The sequence below is a fragment of the Pinus tabuliformis genome, chromosome 6 (assembly GCF_031772625.1).
Source record: "Pinus tabuliformis cultivar Carrire ecotype Pingquan chromosome 6, CPIR1, whole genome shotgun sequence".
In the NCBI taxonomy this organism is placed as follows: domain Eukaryota; kingdom Viridiplantae; phylum Streptophyta; class Pinopsida; order Pinales; family Pinaceae; genus Pinus; species Pinus tabuliformis.
The window spans coordinates 856,916,746-856,935,735 of record NC_142292.1 but is presented as its reverse complement, the minus strand read 5'-3'; the positions used below and the strand labels follow the sequence as shown (position 1 = coordinate 856,935,735).

At 36.6% G+C, this 18,990-nt stretch overlaps 1 pseudogene; it reads right to left on the bottom strand.

The window, feature by feature from the left end:
• LOC149261591 (uncharacterized) overlaps nt 1–7,857 on the bottom strand; it is an 84,413-nt pseudogene extending 76,556 nt beyond the window's left edge.
• Between the last annotated feature and the right edge of the window lie 11,133 nt (nt 7,858–18,990).

Below are 18,990 nucleotides of genomic sequence, written 5' to 3'. Positions count from 1 at the left end.
CCACTTGTCCAAATGAGGTGATATTTAGGTTGATTTTGGTCATCTTGAAAAGAGGAATCTGATTCCATCATAATCTCCATCAAATGAGTAGTCCAAAGAAGAATTTGACCACAGTTTCGTATTTTTAGCAACCTATATATGGCCTAGTATTTACTAGATACATTACGGAACCCACCAACTGTCGATAGGATGTAGGATCTATAAAACTAGAGTCAAAATCCCTCAACTTCTTGAGATTGGTGATGTTATATACCTAGGGGGGATAATATGGGGTACCAAGGGAGGTACCCAAGGTAATAATGTAATAATGGGATGGGCCATATTAATAAATAAGGTGGTTAACCCATATCATGTAAGGGACCACAAGTAGTTAATAATAATGTAATGGGCCCATGGTATTAGTTGATGGTATGAGGAAACCATGGTAATGACCCATGGTATTGTATGTATGAGGCCTATATAGAGGCTAGAGACTCCACATGGAGGGAGTGAAGGATTATTGTATGAACATGCATATGGATTGTGGAGTGTTCTCCTTCCTTAAGGAGTGAATTTATGGTGTTGTCCTACCTTAAGGGTTTGATCAATAAAGTGAATCATTTCTATCTATTTCTCTCTTATTGTTTCTGGGTATATTTGCATTATCTTATATTTTGGATCAGATATATAACTTGTTGTAGATCTAACCCAAGAATATCATAGATCAGATACGAAAATATAAAATAATGCAAATAAACCCAAAAATAATATGAAATGATTCTTTATAGATAAAACCCTTAAGGTAGGGCAACACCATACATTCACTCCTTAAGGAAGGAGAACACTCCACAAGCCATATGCCTGTTCATACAATAATCCTTCACTATCTTGACATGGAGTCTCTAGCCTCTATATAGGCCTCATACATACAATACCATGGGTCATTACCATGGTTTCCTCATACCATCAACTAATACCATGGGCCCATTACCTTATTACTAACTACTTGTGGTCCCTTACATGATATGGATTAACCACCTTATTTATTACTATGGCCCATCCCATTATTACATTATTACCTTGGGTACCTCCCTTGGTACCCCATATTATCCCCCCTAGTTATATAACATTCCACCCCCCTTAGCATGTTTCGTCCTCGAAACATGGGAAGAACACAAATAATAAGATCTACTCAAAAAAGTAGTCAACTGGTACCATGAACGTGCATCTAGCCATCCAAGAGAAAGGCGAACCCTCGATCTAGCTGGTGCCTCGCTCACTTGAGGTGGAAGTTGACCGTGGCAGCTCTTCTGTGTGTAGTAGGTGGATCGTCGCTCCTCGCTATCCGTCATACGAGGGTTGTTGTCCTTGTGGCTAATTGGTTGCCATCTTGTTGGTTGTTTTCTTGCGGGGTGATGTGGGTGATGATATGTTGAAGTTTTAACCCACGGTGTATTTTTCTTTAATTCACCCTGCTGTGGTGCCTGTTGTGGTGTATTCTTTTCCAATATGACTTCAACCACTGAACCCTCATCAGATGTGTCAACACCTGTTACCTTTTCAGCCTCAGCCTCTGTTTGTGTTTGATTGTCAACGATCAACTGCTCATCATCTGATATGTCAGTCCTTGGAACATCTTTTGCGTCAACCTCCGTGGACTCTACCTGTTTATTGATGGAAATATCGTGTAATATAATTTTCTTCTTTTTATACCAGAGCTTCAAGAATTTCTTCTGCACATTAATATTTATAGCACCCATTGATTCCATCCACGGGTATCCCAAAACAACATCCATATTATCTGCCTCTGAAGCATAAAAATCACCATGCAACACATACTTATCCATAGAAATCTTCAAATCCTTATACACTTGAACATCCTCATTATCAATCTGTGCAGTTTCAATGTGTTTTGCTGGAACTTGCAATCTATTTGCCAAATTAACACTTATAAGATTTTGCTTGCAACTAGGATTTATAGACACAACGATTTTCTCCTTCTGAATCAATACATGAACCTGCAATAAAGATATATCAGTAGGAAATAACCCCATATGTTTCTCCTTATCTTGTTTTCTAGTATGAGACCATCGGTCTAAAAGGAATTTTTCAAATTCTTTAGGAGGCAGGTTGTAACACTTCGTTTGGTTAAGTAATCCCCACCATGTGACCGCCTCATCTCTAAAATCCTCTACTGCCCACAATTTCCAATTATTTTTCCATAACCACTTTTGTTTTTTTATGTATTCTTCAATAGTAGGACCACTATCTTTTCCTGTAAAATAAAGAACCTTGCTAGAAGCCATGAAGAGAGTTTTGAAAAAAACACTTACTTGGCGAAAATTTGAGATTGTCACAGTTTAGTCAATATTGCTCATAATCACTATTATGACCTGTTTTTGGAAATGGAACAACCATTCTGCATCTGCCCATGTGATAAAATTTTGATCCATGCAATGAAATTTCAAATTTGCGTTGCAACTCTCCCGCCGTCACCAAAATTTCTGCAAAAAAGAGCTGATTTTAAATCAGCGATATCTCCCTCATCCGGACTCCCATTCGACTTATTTTTTTTTTAAATTGGGTAATTTTTCTCAAACAATTCAGATCTACAATTAAATTTTGTAGATCTTTCACTAGGCATCTAGATCTGCGCCACAAACTCACTGCCCCGAAAAATTGTCTACAACACCACTGATTTTTAGATCAGCGATATCTCCTTCATCCGGACTTTGATTCAACCGATTTTTTTTTTAAATCGGCTATTTTTTCACAAAGAATACAGATCTACAATTAGATTTTGTAGATATTTCACCAAAACATAAATATCTAATCTGCAAACTCGCCGCCCCCGAAATCCTGTAAAAAAAAAAAAATTCTCCACTGTTTGCCCAAGAAAGTGCTCCGATACCACTTGTTGTAGCTCCGATACCACTTGTTGTAGCTTTGATACCACTTGTTATAGATCTAACCCAGAAATATATGATAATGGAAATAAACCCAGAAACAATAAGATAGAAATAAACCCAGAAACAATAAAGTGATGCATATCTATATTCAGATCTTGTTATTCTTGGGTTTATTTATATTTTCAAATATTTCCGGGTTAGACCTATAACAAGTGGTATTAGAGAACTTTCTTGGGTACAAAAGTGGAGAATTTTTTTCTTTTAATTTTTTGTAGGATTTCGGGGGCGACGAGTTTGCAGATCAGATCTGTATGTTTTGGTGCAAGCTCTGCAAAATCTAATTGCAGATCTATATTCTTCGTGAAAAAATAACCGATTTCAAAAACAAATCGGTTGAATCAGAGTCTGGATGAAGGAAATATCGCTGATCTAAAAATCAGTGGGGTTGCAGACAATTTTTCAGGGCAGCGAGTTTGCGGCAATGATCTGGACGTCTTGGTGCAAGATATGTAAAATATAATTGTAGATCTCGATTCTATAGCCGATTTCAAAAAAAAAAAATCGGTCAAATCGAAGTCCGGATGAGGGAGATATAGCTGATTTAAAATCAGCTCTTTTTTGCAGAAATTTTGGTGACGACGGGAGAGTTGCAGCACAGATCTGAAATTCCAAGTGCCTGGATCAAAATTTCTATCACATGGGTAGATGCAGAATGATTGTTCCATTTCCAAAAACAGGTCATAATAGGGATTTTAAGCAATATTGACGGAATTGTGACCATATTAAATTTTCGCCAATTTTATTTTTTTTGATGGCGCGCCTAGATCTGAATTTGAGGGACTTGTATCCATTTGATGGCTCTCATCCAGCCAAATGGCTAGCAAAAATGGAGAAATGTTTTAGACTGAATTACATCATGGATGATGAGACTTAGCTGAGTGTGGGAACAATGTACTTGGACTATGAAATATTGCAATGGTGGAAAGGGCATCAACGTTGCTATCGAAGGCCCTTGACTTGGGACAAATTCACAAAAGCTCTTATGGACCACTTTGACCGTAAAGCTAATCTTATGGATAAGTTCACACAGACAGACACACAACCTAGCAAAGATTTTATTTTTACAGGAAAGAAGGAAACCAAGGAACCTAAAGGGTTATTTTCTGCTGGTATCTCCTTATTGCAGGTTCATGGATTGATTCAGAAAGAGAAGATCATTGTTTCTATAAATCCTAGTTGCAAGCATAATTTCATCAATGTTAATGTGGCAAAAAAATTGCAAGTTCCAACAAAACACATTGAAAACATACAGGTTGATAATGAGGATGTTCAAGTTTATAAAGATTTGAAGCTTTCTATGGATAAGTATGTGTTGCATTGTGACTTTTATACTACAGATATGGATAACATGGATGTTGTTTTGGGATATCCTTGGATGGAATCTGTGGGTACTGTCAATATTAATGTGCAAAAGAAATTCCTGAAGCTTTGGTATAAAAAGAAGAAAATTACATTGCAGGATATTTCCATTAAGACCCAAACAGAGAATACAGAGGCAGTAGCACAAAGCTCTAATGACACTTACACATCAGATGATGAGCCTTTGATGGTTGACAATCAAACACAAACAGAGGCTGAAGCAGAAAAGGTTACAGGTACTGATACATCAGATGAGGACTCAGTGGTTGAAGTAATAGTGGAAAAGAAGACACCACAACAGGCACCACAGCAGGGTGAATTAAAGAAAAAGACACCGTGGGTTAAAACTTCAACATATTATCACCCACATCACCCCGCAAGAAAACAACCAACAAGATGGAAACCAATTAGCCACAAGGAAAACAACCCCCGTATGACGGATAGTGAGGAGCGAAGATCCACCTACTACACATCAACACAGAAGAGCTGCCATGGTCAACTTCCATCTCAAGCGAGCGAGGCACCAGCGAGATCGAGGGTTCACCTTTCTCTTGGATGGCTAGATGCATGTGCATTGTACCAATGGACTACTCTTTTGAGTAGATCTTATTATTTTTGTTCTTCCCATGTTTCGGGGACGAAACATGCTAAGAGGGGTGGAGTGTTATATACCTAGGGGGGATAATATGAGGTACCAAGGGAGGTACTCAAGGTAATAATGTAATAATCGGATGGGCCATATTAATAAATAAGGTGGTTAACCCATATCATGTAAGGGACCACAAGTAGTTAATAATAATGTAATGGGCCCATGGTATTAGTTGATGGTATGAGGGAACCATGGTAATGACCCATGGTATTGTATGTATGAGGCCTATATAGAGGCTAGAGACTCCACATGGAGGGAGTCAAGGATTATTGTATGAACAAGCATATGGCTTGTGGAGTGTTCTCCTTCCTTAAGGAGTGAATGTATGGTGTTGCCCTACCTTAAGGGTTTTGATATCAATAAAGAATCATTTCATATTATTTCTGGATTTATTTGTATTCTCTTATATTATCATATCAGATCTATAATATTCTTGGGTTAGATCTATAACAGGTGATGATAGGAGTAGTCATAGGCTTGGAATCCATCATCCCAAATTTTTGCAACAACTTGATTATGTACTTTCCTAGCTCCAAATATATCTCCCCGGGTCTTTGCCATACTTCGAGACCTAGGTAATAGTGCATCAGTGCTAGATCCTTCATTTCAAATTCAGTTGTAAACATCTTCTTGCATTCTTGAATTCTTCGCTCCACACTTCTTATGAATAGATCATCCACATATATTAGAATAATGACGAGCTTATCATTCACAACCTTGATGTAGAGATTTGGATCAGCATAACTCTTCATGAACCCTATTCTAAGTAGATATGCATCCATCCTTGCATACCATACCCTAGGTTCTTGCTTCAAACCATATAAGTCTTGTAAACATGAGAGTCCTTGTTATTAACTTCAAATCCTTTAGGTTGTTCGATGTACACTTACTCATCAATGGTCCCATCCAGAAATGTGGTCTTCATATCCATTTGATGGATATTCCACCCCATTGTAATCGTTAATGAAACCAATGATCTAATGGTAGTATACCTAGTTGTAGGTGCAAAGTTATCTTCATAATTAATGCCTTCCTTTTGATAGAAACCCCTTGCAACGAATATTTCTTTATACTTGTCTATACTTCCATCAACTATGTGTTTTATCTTATAGATCCATTTAGACGTGACAACCAATTTGTCACTAGGTCTAGGAATGATTATCCAAACCCCATTCTTCATGAAATATTGATATTCTTCCTGCATTTCTTTCTTCCAAACCTCTTGATGCACAACTTCTTTGAATGTAGATGGTTCGTCTTCAATCAATTTTTTCATATATGCAGCATATCCAGAATATCTCTTTAACCTATTTCTTTCCCTGAAGGTTCATTTCGCAAGTTCATTTCCTTCAAAATCTTCAAATGTAGCTTTCAACCAATTTGGCCTCTTCCTTATGGCTGAGATGACCACTAACTGAATAGGCTCACTTGTTCCTTCTTCTTCGAGATTTGTAGTAGAGTTTTCATGATGAACTTCTTCTTCTTCAAATATGGGAACTTCTTCGTTGTCAAAATCAATAGGAATGTCCCTTTATTTATTGTATGCTTGATTCTCATCAAATATGACATCCCTGCTTCAATATATATTCCTTCCTTGATGTAGATTCTATATTATTTTGAAGAGAGACTATATCCAACAAATATTCCCTTGATACTTGTAGAGTCCAACTTTTTTTACTCGTCTTTCGAAACATGGATATATGTTGTACTTCCAAAGATTCGGAGGTGATCCACACTCGGCTTCTTTCTTGTGAATACTTCTTCAAGTGTTGTATTATCAATACTCTTATGAGGACTTCAATTTTGAATGTATATCGTTGTCATCGCTACTTCTCCCCATAAGAACTTTTGTAGATCTTGATCAAGGAGCTTAGTTTGAATTCCCTCTTCAATTGACCTATTCTTCCTTTCGTCCAATCCATTTTTTTGGAATAATAGGGAACAATGGGCTCCCTGTTAATACCTTCTTCCTTGCAATATGCAATCAATTCCTTAGAAGTGGATTCCCCACCATTGTTAGACCTCAAAGTTTTTATCTTTCTTTCGGTCAGGGTCTCCACTTCATCCCTAAACTCCTTGAACTTATCAAATACTTCATCTTTTGTTTTTAGAAGGTAGAGCCATGTATTTCTAGAATGGTCATCAACAAATGCCACATATTAGATATGAACTCCAAGTGATTTGTCAAACATGGGCCCACACACATCGGAATCGATGAGGTCTAATATTTATTTAGACCTAGTTTCACTATTATGAAATGGATTTCTTGTATGTTTTCCCAAAGAGCATCCCTTTCACACACCTTCATGAGCCAACTTCATATTAGGAATACCATGAACCAGTTGACTAAGAGTAGGAATGACCTTATAATGTAGATGACCATACCTCCTATAACTCAATGGGACTTATTTCCATTTGAATCAAATTTGGAGGAGGTGGTGTAATGACCCTATAAAGACTTCCTTCACGAACTCCAATAACCCTAGCTTTATCAATGCTAGAGTATTTTCCCCAAACCAATATTTTTCCAACAATTCTTTCCCCTTTATCTTCTAAACAAGAAATACAAAGTAAATTATTTTTTAAACCTGGAACATATAAAATATTGTTGAGGTGCAACTTCAATCCATTATCCAGCTTCAACGATGTTGATCCCAAGCCTCTAATAGAATATCTTTTGTTGTAACCCAATTCCACTGCATGAGAAGATGGCTCCTTTGATAATGTAAGACGTTGTTTACTTTCTCGTGTCATGTGTCTCGATACTCCACTACCAATTATCCATGCGTTGTCATCATTAAGATAACTTGTAAGAGCAGCCAATAATCCTTGACTTTTGACCTTCTTGAATAAGTAATAAATAACCTTCTTGACCCAGATTCCATCAGTGTTGATACCCATTCTTATGCAGTTCATCAAAGAGGGAGAATCCATGCCAACAAAGTGATCTTCGACTCTTCCTAACCTTAGCTCTAATAACATGTTGGAAAATCAAAGTAGTTATATTAGGGTTTGATTCTCATTTCTTGATAATTACTTGTGAGTTTGTTGTCATATTTTACTTCTTTATCATATTTTCTTTCATAAAAAAATTACCATATTATGTGTGTATGAAGATCACAAAACAAGAGACAAGAGATGTAGGCACTATGCCTAGGAAAAAACCCCTTGAGGGGGAAAAACCCCCTTGAGGGGAATTCTTCCTTTAAATAGTATTCTTTGAGACTCTTCACCCTAGACAAAGACCATACCTTCCCTCCACACCAAGTCAGCATCCCATATCTTCAACCCCTTTCCAACAACGTTGACTAGGAAACAACTTCCAGCATCAGGAAACTTTTTGCAACAGTGAAACTTGGAAGACTTCAATCTCCCAATATAGGGCATGAAACAGAGAGAGAGAGGCACCAAAAGTTTGATTTTCTTCTTCTCCTTAGAATTCCCCAAATTCGCACTTCCTTTGGATTCCAGCAATAGACTTCACACTTCCCTAGCTACTCTTGAGATATCTAACTAGCGTGTGATGTGATGCTCCAAATGACTTTGACTAGCTTGTATTTATAGACTCCATGTGAGGTCGAATAAGTGACCTTAGGATTACTTGATCTCTTCTAAGTTGACTTAGTGTGGAGGATAAATAAATTGTATTTGACTCAATAATAAACCTTTATATGTGATTCAAAAGCCCAAGAAGGGTCTCTTTGAATGTACAATGACTCTATAAACTCAATATTAATCCTAGGAGTCCACAATGGGGAATTTGACTAATATAATGATGACCCAAGCATGAAACCCATGGTTTAATAAGTCATTGTTACAATAATAAAAAATATTTTCTTTATTCTTTTGAAAAATACATTTCATGAGACTTAAATATATCAAATGAAGACCAAACCTAATTACAATTTCCAACACTTACCAAAGTTGCGAGATCCTGCCATAACCATCAATAGAATTTGAAGTGCCTCAACTTCCTGATAAATCTCAAAATTTTCAAGGATTTTAAAATAGCATCGTGAAGATTGAACCAAATATAAGTACTACCACTAGAATTAATAATACCATTTCTCACCGGATGGCAACCATCTTTGTCACTGACTTGAACGAATTTTTAAACTTCAACAACCAAATTACTCAAGTTGAAAGATTCATCTGACTGCAAATATGAAGATGTATGAATCGAAGAAATTTCATGAGAAAGATGGTTTGGAGAGTTTCCTTCATGTAAGGGATGGAAAAAGTACTCAATGATTTTATTTTTTTCATTTTCATCATGGATAATATCACCACCTTGTGTCAATTGAGAAGTTAACTCATTGGATGAAGAACTTGAAGAGCATGGAGTATCTATGTTGTAAGTAGATGCATCACAAATGGTAGAGAACAATGGATATTGAGATGAAGAGGAAGTTTTGATAAGGACGTATTCTTTGACTGAACCAGATTCTAGATCTAAAATAAAGTCTTCATGAGAAGTTGAAAGATAAAATGATGTACCTGGGAATTTGTTATTGCATACATCAATGAAGTCATCATCATGAGAATGATTGTTGCCCAAGGATATAGATTGATTGAAAGAAATGATTTCATTTGATTCACTACTAAGATTAGCAGATTGAAAATCATCCAAGAATGGGAGTGCATCATATTCACATGGAGGATTTTGAAAATGAGAAGAAAGATTGAAAGCATCTTCACCTTCCTGCTCCTCTATTTGTGTAATGTGACTACCTTGTATCTGATCGCAATTTGAACCAGCAACTCAAAAATAAAGAGAGTGTGGAAAACTAGCTAGTGGAGTCGATTGATCGGTTTGATCATGGTACAAAGAGTCATGGCATGTAGATGATAGAGGATAACACAAACGCAGATCAGATTCGAGACTATAGTTATGAATAGTAACATCATCTTGCATAATTGAGGAGTTAGTATTCACCATGGGTTTCATGAGCCATTACGAGGTTTCTTCCACTAGAAATGAATCATGAAAAGCAAAAGGAGAATGAAGAGATGGATTAGGAATTTGATCTAAAGATTTCCCTACTTTGTTATCATCGCGCGGAGGAGGAAAAGGAACAAAAGGAGCAGTAATTTACTACTCTAAAATTAGAGGTGTCTCATAATTCACAAGAGTTGGGGAGGTAGAAACATCAGGGGGTTCAGGTTCACCGCGCAAAGAAACATGAACCAAGTGTTCAAAGTTGACCTTAAAGAAACCCCAATCTATACCATCTTTTGGAACTTCATAACAAAGGTGAAGGAATCGATTAGAGAGATCCTCAACTGATTCATCAGGCTCCATTCTAAGTTTATTGATTCTTTTATAAACATCTTGGTAATCATACTTATCAAATGCTAAATGAAGCTCCTCGACGAGATGGTTAAGAGAATGAATGTAAGTAGTAGAGTGTGACACCATCAACTAACTCAACCTTCAAGGGTGAGGTAGAAAACAATACAAGCCATATCTTCACAATCAATTTCATAATATTCACAGAACTTAAGAAATTAGTCTGATAAACCCCTAGTCTCAAATGTTGTATGGTGATCCACTGACTAAGCTGGAACCAAGTGACAGGCTAAGGGAGAGGCTCAGTGACAACGTATTTTCACAACTCAGGAATTTAGGGGTAAATCTTGAGCCTTGAGACTATGAAAAGCACAGTTCAGGCTAGGTTGGGGAAGTAGTTTGTGCAATTTTGGGAGACAATGAGCCAAGCTAAGGGGTTTTCGACTTTTTCAGCCAACTACATAGTTTTGGAAGGAAAATGAGGCCAGGTGACTATGCGTTTGCATAGCTCAAGAGGTCAAGGGATGGGCTTGAGGTCTAAGACTACGCAATGCGCAGTTCAGGCCTAGCTAGAGGGCATGATTGCAAATTTTTGGAGGCCAAGGCCCAGGCTTGAGCATTAAAATTGTGAAATGTGTAGTACTGGAAGGACATGAGGCCAAGTGATTCTGAAATTGTGCATTTCAGGAGCTCAATACTAAGGCTTGAGGATTGAGACTATGTAATGCACAGTGTTGGCTTGGCCGCAAAGAAAGATTGTGTAGTTCTAGGACTCAAGGGTTGGGATTGATCCACGAGGGTTTCACTCAATTAACCTCTGACATATCACGTGCATTCATGGCATATTAAAAAATACCATTAATTTTACTACATATTGTAAAATACCTCTAAAAATCACATTATTTAACCCCCTACCAATACAAACCCAATACACCTTCCCATTTTAAAAAAACCCCTAATTTCACTAGATATTGTAGGTATCCATTTTTCATTAACATTTTTTATACCCCTTTATATTTTTCCATTAACTTTGCGCTTCAATTTTTTGTACCTGTCAATATAAAAACCCTTTACCCCCTATATATCCCCCAATATATTATGTCATTTTTTCTTCAATATATATCCCCTAATATGAACCCATGTGATATGGTATTTCTCCCCAAGTGAAGTCCCCATGGATTGATCACTGAGGTTGTGAAATGCGCATTTCTAGGAGGAAAATATTGCACATTATGAAATACCAAGAGAAAAGGTTGGATGCTTGAGGACTAAGACTGCGCAATGCATAGTTCAGGAGGAATGGATGAAGCTGAGTGGCCCGATCAGGAATCTTTCCAATTTTGACTAAGTGTTGGATCAGTGAGAGGAAGTTGAATAAAATGAAGACTTGAACATAATCACACACTTAGTTCTCTTGACGACATAACACGAAAAACTCAGAACACATGAACAACATACTTTCCTCACTGCAACAACATTGCGACAACCCATTCCAAGTGCGACACTAAAGATATATTTTTGCGACGACAATGACGACACTTGTGTGAAACTTTGGAAATGGGTGTGGAACATGTCTACATGATAATAAAAAATCATTATCACAAAGAATTCCCCTTGAAACAAACCAAAACTCCACTTTACACGATAAGCGGAAATTCCCATGCCAAAATATGACACTTGCTATATGAAAATGAAAGTGTGAATGAAACTTGAAATATGCAAACGATTGTGAAAATGACTCATGTTGAGGTGAAAATAAAATGAAAATTATGCTAATTAAAGGGAAATCAAGCGAAAGTGATAGTCGAAAACATGAAAACAACACTTGCGAAAATAAAGGTGTGTGAAGCAATAGTTTGCAAAACTCACCGAAATATAAGTACAAACACAACTAGAAGTAAGAAATTGTCGATCTTAGTGCACACTAACTATCGACATGTATTTGAAATCACACAAGCACATTCTTGATGAACCATGCTATGTTTGTTCAAGATTGTGTAAAATAATGTGCTCATGCACTTGCTACGATTGAGCATATGTGAGCAAGTGACTTCAACACTTCCAATCCAAGAAGGGAGATCAAAAGCATCAACTGCTTGAGAAGTGAATATGGAACAACCAATCACGAGATCCAAAGGAGGCTCCAAAATTTGAGTTTAGGAAAAAATTTGGATGGTGTTTGTCGCATCGACAACATAACTATAGTTAGATCCAGGGTCAATAAAAATATAAACAACTTGATCACAAATCTTACCTTCCATATCGATAGTAGGTTCTTGATGATCAGCTGACCTATTATTCAATGATGCATAAATCTAAGGAATACTCTGTCTAGCATGCCCAATTTTTTTGCCTCTTGAGTATTGTATATCTACGATCTATCACCTTGATGTTGTGGAAAATCTCTCCTGTGATGATCCTTGCCACATTTCCAACACTGCAAAGGCTTCCTGCCATCACCCTTGTTCTGCTCCTTGGACTGAAATCTCTATCCTTTGTCAGCTCCATTGAACTTCTTGTACGACATTTAATTCTCCTTGTTATCTATATCCTCGGGCTTTCCTCTCTTCTTAGCCCAATTTCCTTTATTCTTCTCATTACCCTTTCCAATCCTGCTTAGACTCAGTCTTGCACTTCAATTGCTCATAATAGTGATCAACTTTCTGATGGCTTCGTCTAGTGATCTAGGCTCATCAAATTCAATCTTGTCTTTGAATGACACTGACAACCCACTAATGAATATCTAAATCTTTTCTTTATCCTCCTTAAGATAAGGCACATATCTCAAAAACTCCAAGAATCAATTATTATACTTCTCCTCGATCATAGATCCCATCTTCAACTCATAAAACTCCTTTGCCTTGTCATCATAGTATCTTTTAGATAGATCCTTTTTCCGGAAAAGTATCTCAAACTCACTCCAAGTCAGCTCCTCTTCTCAAATGCTTCTTAAATTCTTCACATCTTCCCACCAAATGTCTGCTTTTCTTTTAAGACCAAAAGTAGTTATCTTGGCTTTCAAATTCTCTAAGTAATCATGCAATCTGAAAAACTTATTCATCCCAAGCAACCAAGCTTGTGCATCTTGTGACAAGTTCTTCATTTCTCTATAAAATGTAGGAGGCTTTTCTTTCTTTAATTCCTCTAGAAAGTATTGTTTCTCACTCTTCCTATACATATGTTGATGGTGATGACAATGTTGTCTCTCTGAACCAAAATAGAATAAAACCCACGGTCATTATCCCTCCTATTAGGTGTATCCAAGAACCTACAATCTCTAACTTTGTCATCCCTGTCAAACATGTATCTTGAATGAGACTTGTTTCCATACACCCCATTGGTATTTTCCTCCTGTCCATGATTGATCCTAAGTGGTCCCTATCTCTGCAAATATGATAGACTCTGAAGGATGACTGCATTATCTTTGCTTTCTTTTCTTGTGCCCTAGCACGTCTTTCCTATGACTAAATGATCCTACCATTATCTGCCTTTCAACTTTTGATCTCTACTTTCAAACTTCTTAATGTATCTATTATGCTAGGGGAGTACTCATCACCATGTTTTTCATTTGAACTGTAGGGAGAATCACGTGAACTATAGTCCACCATTTTTCTAGTGATCTCTGATCTTCTACTTCCTCCAAACATAACATTTCAGATAACCAAATATAAACATAATCAACATACCTTAGTGAAGTTCACGGGAGGCTATCTCATCTGCACAAATCAATCTAGATTAGCACAACTTATGTATATATAATGAAATTGACATATCAATCATTTCAACATCAACATCATACCAATGTCACAACACACCAACACCATCATGATGAAACAAGACTACAACAATGACTATCACAATGCATGCATAAAAAACACATACACAACTAACATGCATGCATGGAAAACACATTATGCCCAACCATTCCAAGTGTTTGAACCTAGGAGCTCTGATAGAAATATGTAACAACCCCTCCCACGTTTACCCAGTTTTACTGATCTTCCAGGGTAAACATGAGAGGAGAGTTACAATTACATGACTCGACCTCCTAGATTCAATTAAGGAAGTGGAGCTAAAAACACACCACATACTAACATCCTACAAGGGCTGCAGGTCACTCAGAGGCTGAACAGCCACCTAGGTGGCCATACCCTGAGCTGGAACCTTTTGTACAAATTCTCACTGTAGATCAACAGATTATGCAATATACTAAAGCAAAATACAAGATCTACTTCTACAACAGACTTTGTGGAAGCTTAATCAAATTGAGCTAGATCAATGAGAACACATATAACTGAGAATGAGAAATCAATCACACATAACACAGAAGAAATAACCCAGGGAAAGCCTCAGCCTAAAACCCCAATCTCTGTATTATCATACAAGTGGAAATATGTTTAAGTTACAAAAAGAATCAGCTCTCAAGCTATCCTGCTCTCTCTGCAATCAAACAATACAGCTCACAAACTGAATAGACACAATATATGTCCTCCTCGAGACCTCAAAGCCTCCTATTTCCTTGCATAGTTTTTCTTGGGGTCCACTGATGCCACATGTGTGAATTGGCCTCATCACACTCACAAAAATTGAAGAAGTAACTGCACAATCCTCAAGGAAAGAATTCTTTTTGCATGCAAGAGATATTCACAATGGAATATTCTAGAAACTGATAGTACACTTCCCCTCCATCTGATCTCAACTGGGTCTCTGTATGAACTGACATGCATGAGTTATTTATGAGAGAATATCCAGTTATCTGAAGTGCAGCAATTACATGCATGCATACATTAACTAACTGAACTCACAATTAATTCAACAAACTGTTTGAATTAATCTAATTGGACTTGACTCAGTTAACTGGGCCAACTAATTACAACTCATACTTATCTCTTTAACTAATGGATAAATTCCTCAATTAATGGAGAAACTGTTGCATGTCCCCACATAGACTTTATGTTTGATTTTATACAACTAATTAACTCATGGTGAATTAATTAATTATTTTACAAACAACTGCTAATATCAAATTCAAATTTTACTTCTCTATTTTAGTTCAGGGACTAACTAAAATAGGAAGGTATCCCGAAATGCTATTTATAGCAGTACTAAATTTAGCACTTCTATATTTAGCATTTATTGTTGCTATTTTCAACACTCCCTCTCAACAAGAAAGGGATTATCAATAACCCCAATCCTGTCTCTGTGGAACTCGAACTTGCATTTTGACAATTCCTTAGTCAAAATATCTGCATCTTGTTCCTCGGTCGAAACATACAACAACAACATGATCCTCTTGACCACACAGTCTCGAAGATGGTGATACCGGATATCAATGTGCTTGGACCTGTCATAAAAAACTGGATTCTCAGAGATTTTGATACAACTCTAATTATTGCAGTAGATCATGGTCGGATCCATCCTCTGAACAAATAATCCCACTAGAATCTTCCGCATCCAAATGGCCTCACATGCAGCCTGACTAGCAACCATGTATTCAACCTCTGCAGAGCTAAGTACAACTGACCTCTGTTTCCTGTTGTACCAGGAAACTGTAGCTGAACCAAGGTTGAAGATTCCTCCAGAAGTGCTCTTTCAGTCTGATGGACTCCCTACCCAATTCGCATCTATGAATCCCTGAAGCTTCACTCCCTCTGTCCGTTTGTACCACAATCCGAACTGAGATGTGCCTTTGAGGTATCTCAGCACATGCTTCGCTACCTTCCAAAACAGTTTGGTAGGCTGACCCATAGCTTGACTCAGCTGGTTCACCACAAAACATAAGTCGAGTCGTGTGTTCACCAGATACATAAGTGAACCCACCAGCTGTCGATAAATAGTAGCAGCTACTACCTCACCTAAAGTAGCATCCTCCTTCCTCCAGTTCCCAGCTAGAGGAGTCTGCATGAGCTTGCACTTCTCCATGTGAAAGTTCCTTAGTATCTCATTGGCATACTTGCCTTGAGACACAAATACTTCACCATATTTCTTCCACACCTCCATGCTTAGAAAGTAGTGCATAAGACCCATGTCTTTCATTTCAAACTCTCTTGCAAGGTCCTTGTTGGTATCTAAATTTGACTGTCCATTCCACTTCAAATTTATCTTTTAACTATCATTCTTCGCCATTTAACCTTTATTATCCAACAATAATCCTTAGAAAATAAATCATATGTTTTCATTTTCGTTATTTTTAGCTTGGGATTAATATTTGAAATTTTTATATTAAAATGACATTTTTCAGAGAAATCACAAGTTGTAACAACTTGTGAATGCTCCATTGTTTGACATGTTGCACAGCAGGTGAGTGAATTTGGAGACTATGGGAAAAAAGTAAAATTTCCAAGAATGGTGGAACACCTATCTATTTTCAGTTTTGAAGAAACCAAGTGTCCGGTCAACGCTAGTCAAACCCAGCCACTTCAACCAGTTTTCTAGATTTTGTGAAGAAGATAATTTCTAGTTTTAGAATTTTGCATAAATGGAGGAACAGGCCTAAATTCGACCTCCATGGGATGTAATTAATATAATATTTTTAGGATAATATGGAGGAACAGTAGCTGCTTTTTGTTAAAGAATTCATGATAAATAACCCATATGGGAAAACTATGTTTTAGAATGGTTTTGTGAACATATGAGAAGAGAGTTTGTGTATTTTTTATTCCAGACTTAATACAGACTTCATCAACAATTTTATGTCTCAATATTTAGTAGCTACACTCTTCTGAATCATTTCATAGTGTGCTTGTGGAGTGCTGAAGGGCCCTCATCACTTTGCTGGTACACTTTGTCTTTACTCTATTTTTCTTACTAGCTGCAAATTCGAATTTAGCAATTAGTCATTTCATGTTCAGAATTAAATATTATGTTAGCAGAGTTATCAGTTAAGAGAACTTGAATTCGTTGTGAAGGAAGCCTTGTAAGAGGAATCAACTAATCTTGATCTTGAAATTGATATTTATATGTTGTTGTTAGACAATTTCCAAATTTGTTTGTTAGCTTCAGTTTTCAAAGATAGTTCTAGTTTTATTTCCAAAGTGATTTAAGATTGTAGTTTTGAAATTCAATTTTCAGTTTGGTAAATGATTCTTGTAAGAGATCTAACTTACATTGGTTTGCAACACTGCTCTTCTTATTCACTGTGTGATTTAAATTGAAAAGATTTTAGATTGTTTTGGTTGTAAAAAAAATTCTATTGAAGCAATATTCTTGTAAGGGAATATAGGATTTTAAACAATCATCAGCACTCTATTTTTGTTATTCATGCAACTAGAATTTCATAGGATTTGTTTCATTTAAATTAATGTTTGAGTGATTAAAAAGCCAATTAAAGATCTTTTGTAGAAAGCACTGTTAAATTAGTTCACTAGGTAGCCATTAGAATCTTAAATCCATCTAGATCTATATACTTTAGGTAAGCACCTCTAAGTGTATTTTCCTGGGTTGATAAAAGAATTAAGAGATTAACTTACCTTGGTAAGTAGAGACCAAACATTTTGGCACCGTTGCCGGGGAGGTGCAATTAGAAAGATTAAAAAAAAAAAAAACTAAAAAATTTAAAATCAACGAAACAACAAAAACATAGAATTAAATTTAAATTTCAGTCATGTTTATTTATGTCTAGGTTTAGGGATGAGAAAGGCAGATTTATAAAAACCCCCCAACCAACAAATAATCCATCATTAGGAGCAGAGCCATTAAAAAATATTGAATACACAACTCCAACAGGAAAGGTTACTGCAGAAAAACATGAGGAAAAATAGAACATGCCAAAGACTCACTCTCATTGAAAGACAAATTCTAGTAGCTCACGAAGCAAAGAGAAGAAATCTACCTGAAACTTCTACAGTAGAGAAATCTAAAGGGAGTAGCACAAAAACCCAATAGCCTATCTATGAACAAATTTTTCCTCGAGAATTAAAACAAGAAGAAGAGGCAGAAACCTTAGATAAATCACAAATTACAATGGCTGAAGATGGAGGATCCAGAGGACCTACACCTGAACAACTAAGAGAGTATGAGAGACAAATGGAAGAAAGGAGAAGAAAAAGGGAGAATGAAGAAAAAAAACAAAATGATACTCTGTTTGGAGGACATCAAAATCCACCCGAAACAGAGGAATCCACATTTAAATTCCCAATTCAAGATAGAGGAGAGCAAATGGATGAGGAAATTAAAATGAAAAACATACCGCCATCTATATTGCCAAACTTCTATGGGATGGCATCCGAAGATCCAGATTCATTTTTATTCGAATTTGACATAGTATGCCGAACCTATGGATATACCGATGATGCTCATAGACTTCAACTTTTTCCTGCTACCTTAAAAGCAGCAGCACTTAGGTGGTTCATGGGATTAGGTGAACATTCAGTCACTAATTGGGATGATATGAGAAAATTCTTTTTGAAAAAGTATCAACCTTATTGTCGATCAAAAGATTCTAAAGATGACATCTTTACAATGACTCAACAAGAAGACGAGACCCTAGAGGAATACTTAGAAAGATTCTCATATAATCTACAAAAATCAAAACATAGGACTATGTCAATTGAGCTTATTCGAACAATCTTTCTTAAAGGCATCCAGGATGAGTATTTAGATGATATTAATCTCATGGGTAAAGGGGACATTTCCAACTTACCTTTTGAGGAGATTGACAAATTATGCCAAAAGTACTCTAGGAGTAGGACAAGAAATGGGAAAAGAGCCATGACATCAAAGATCACAAAATCTGCTATAGGAAA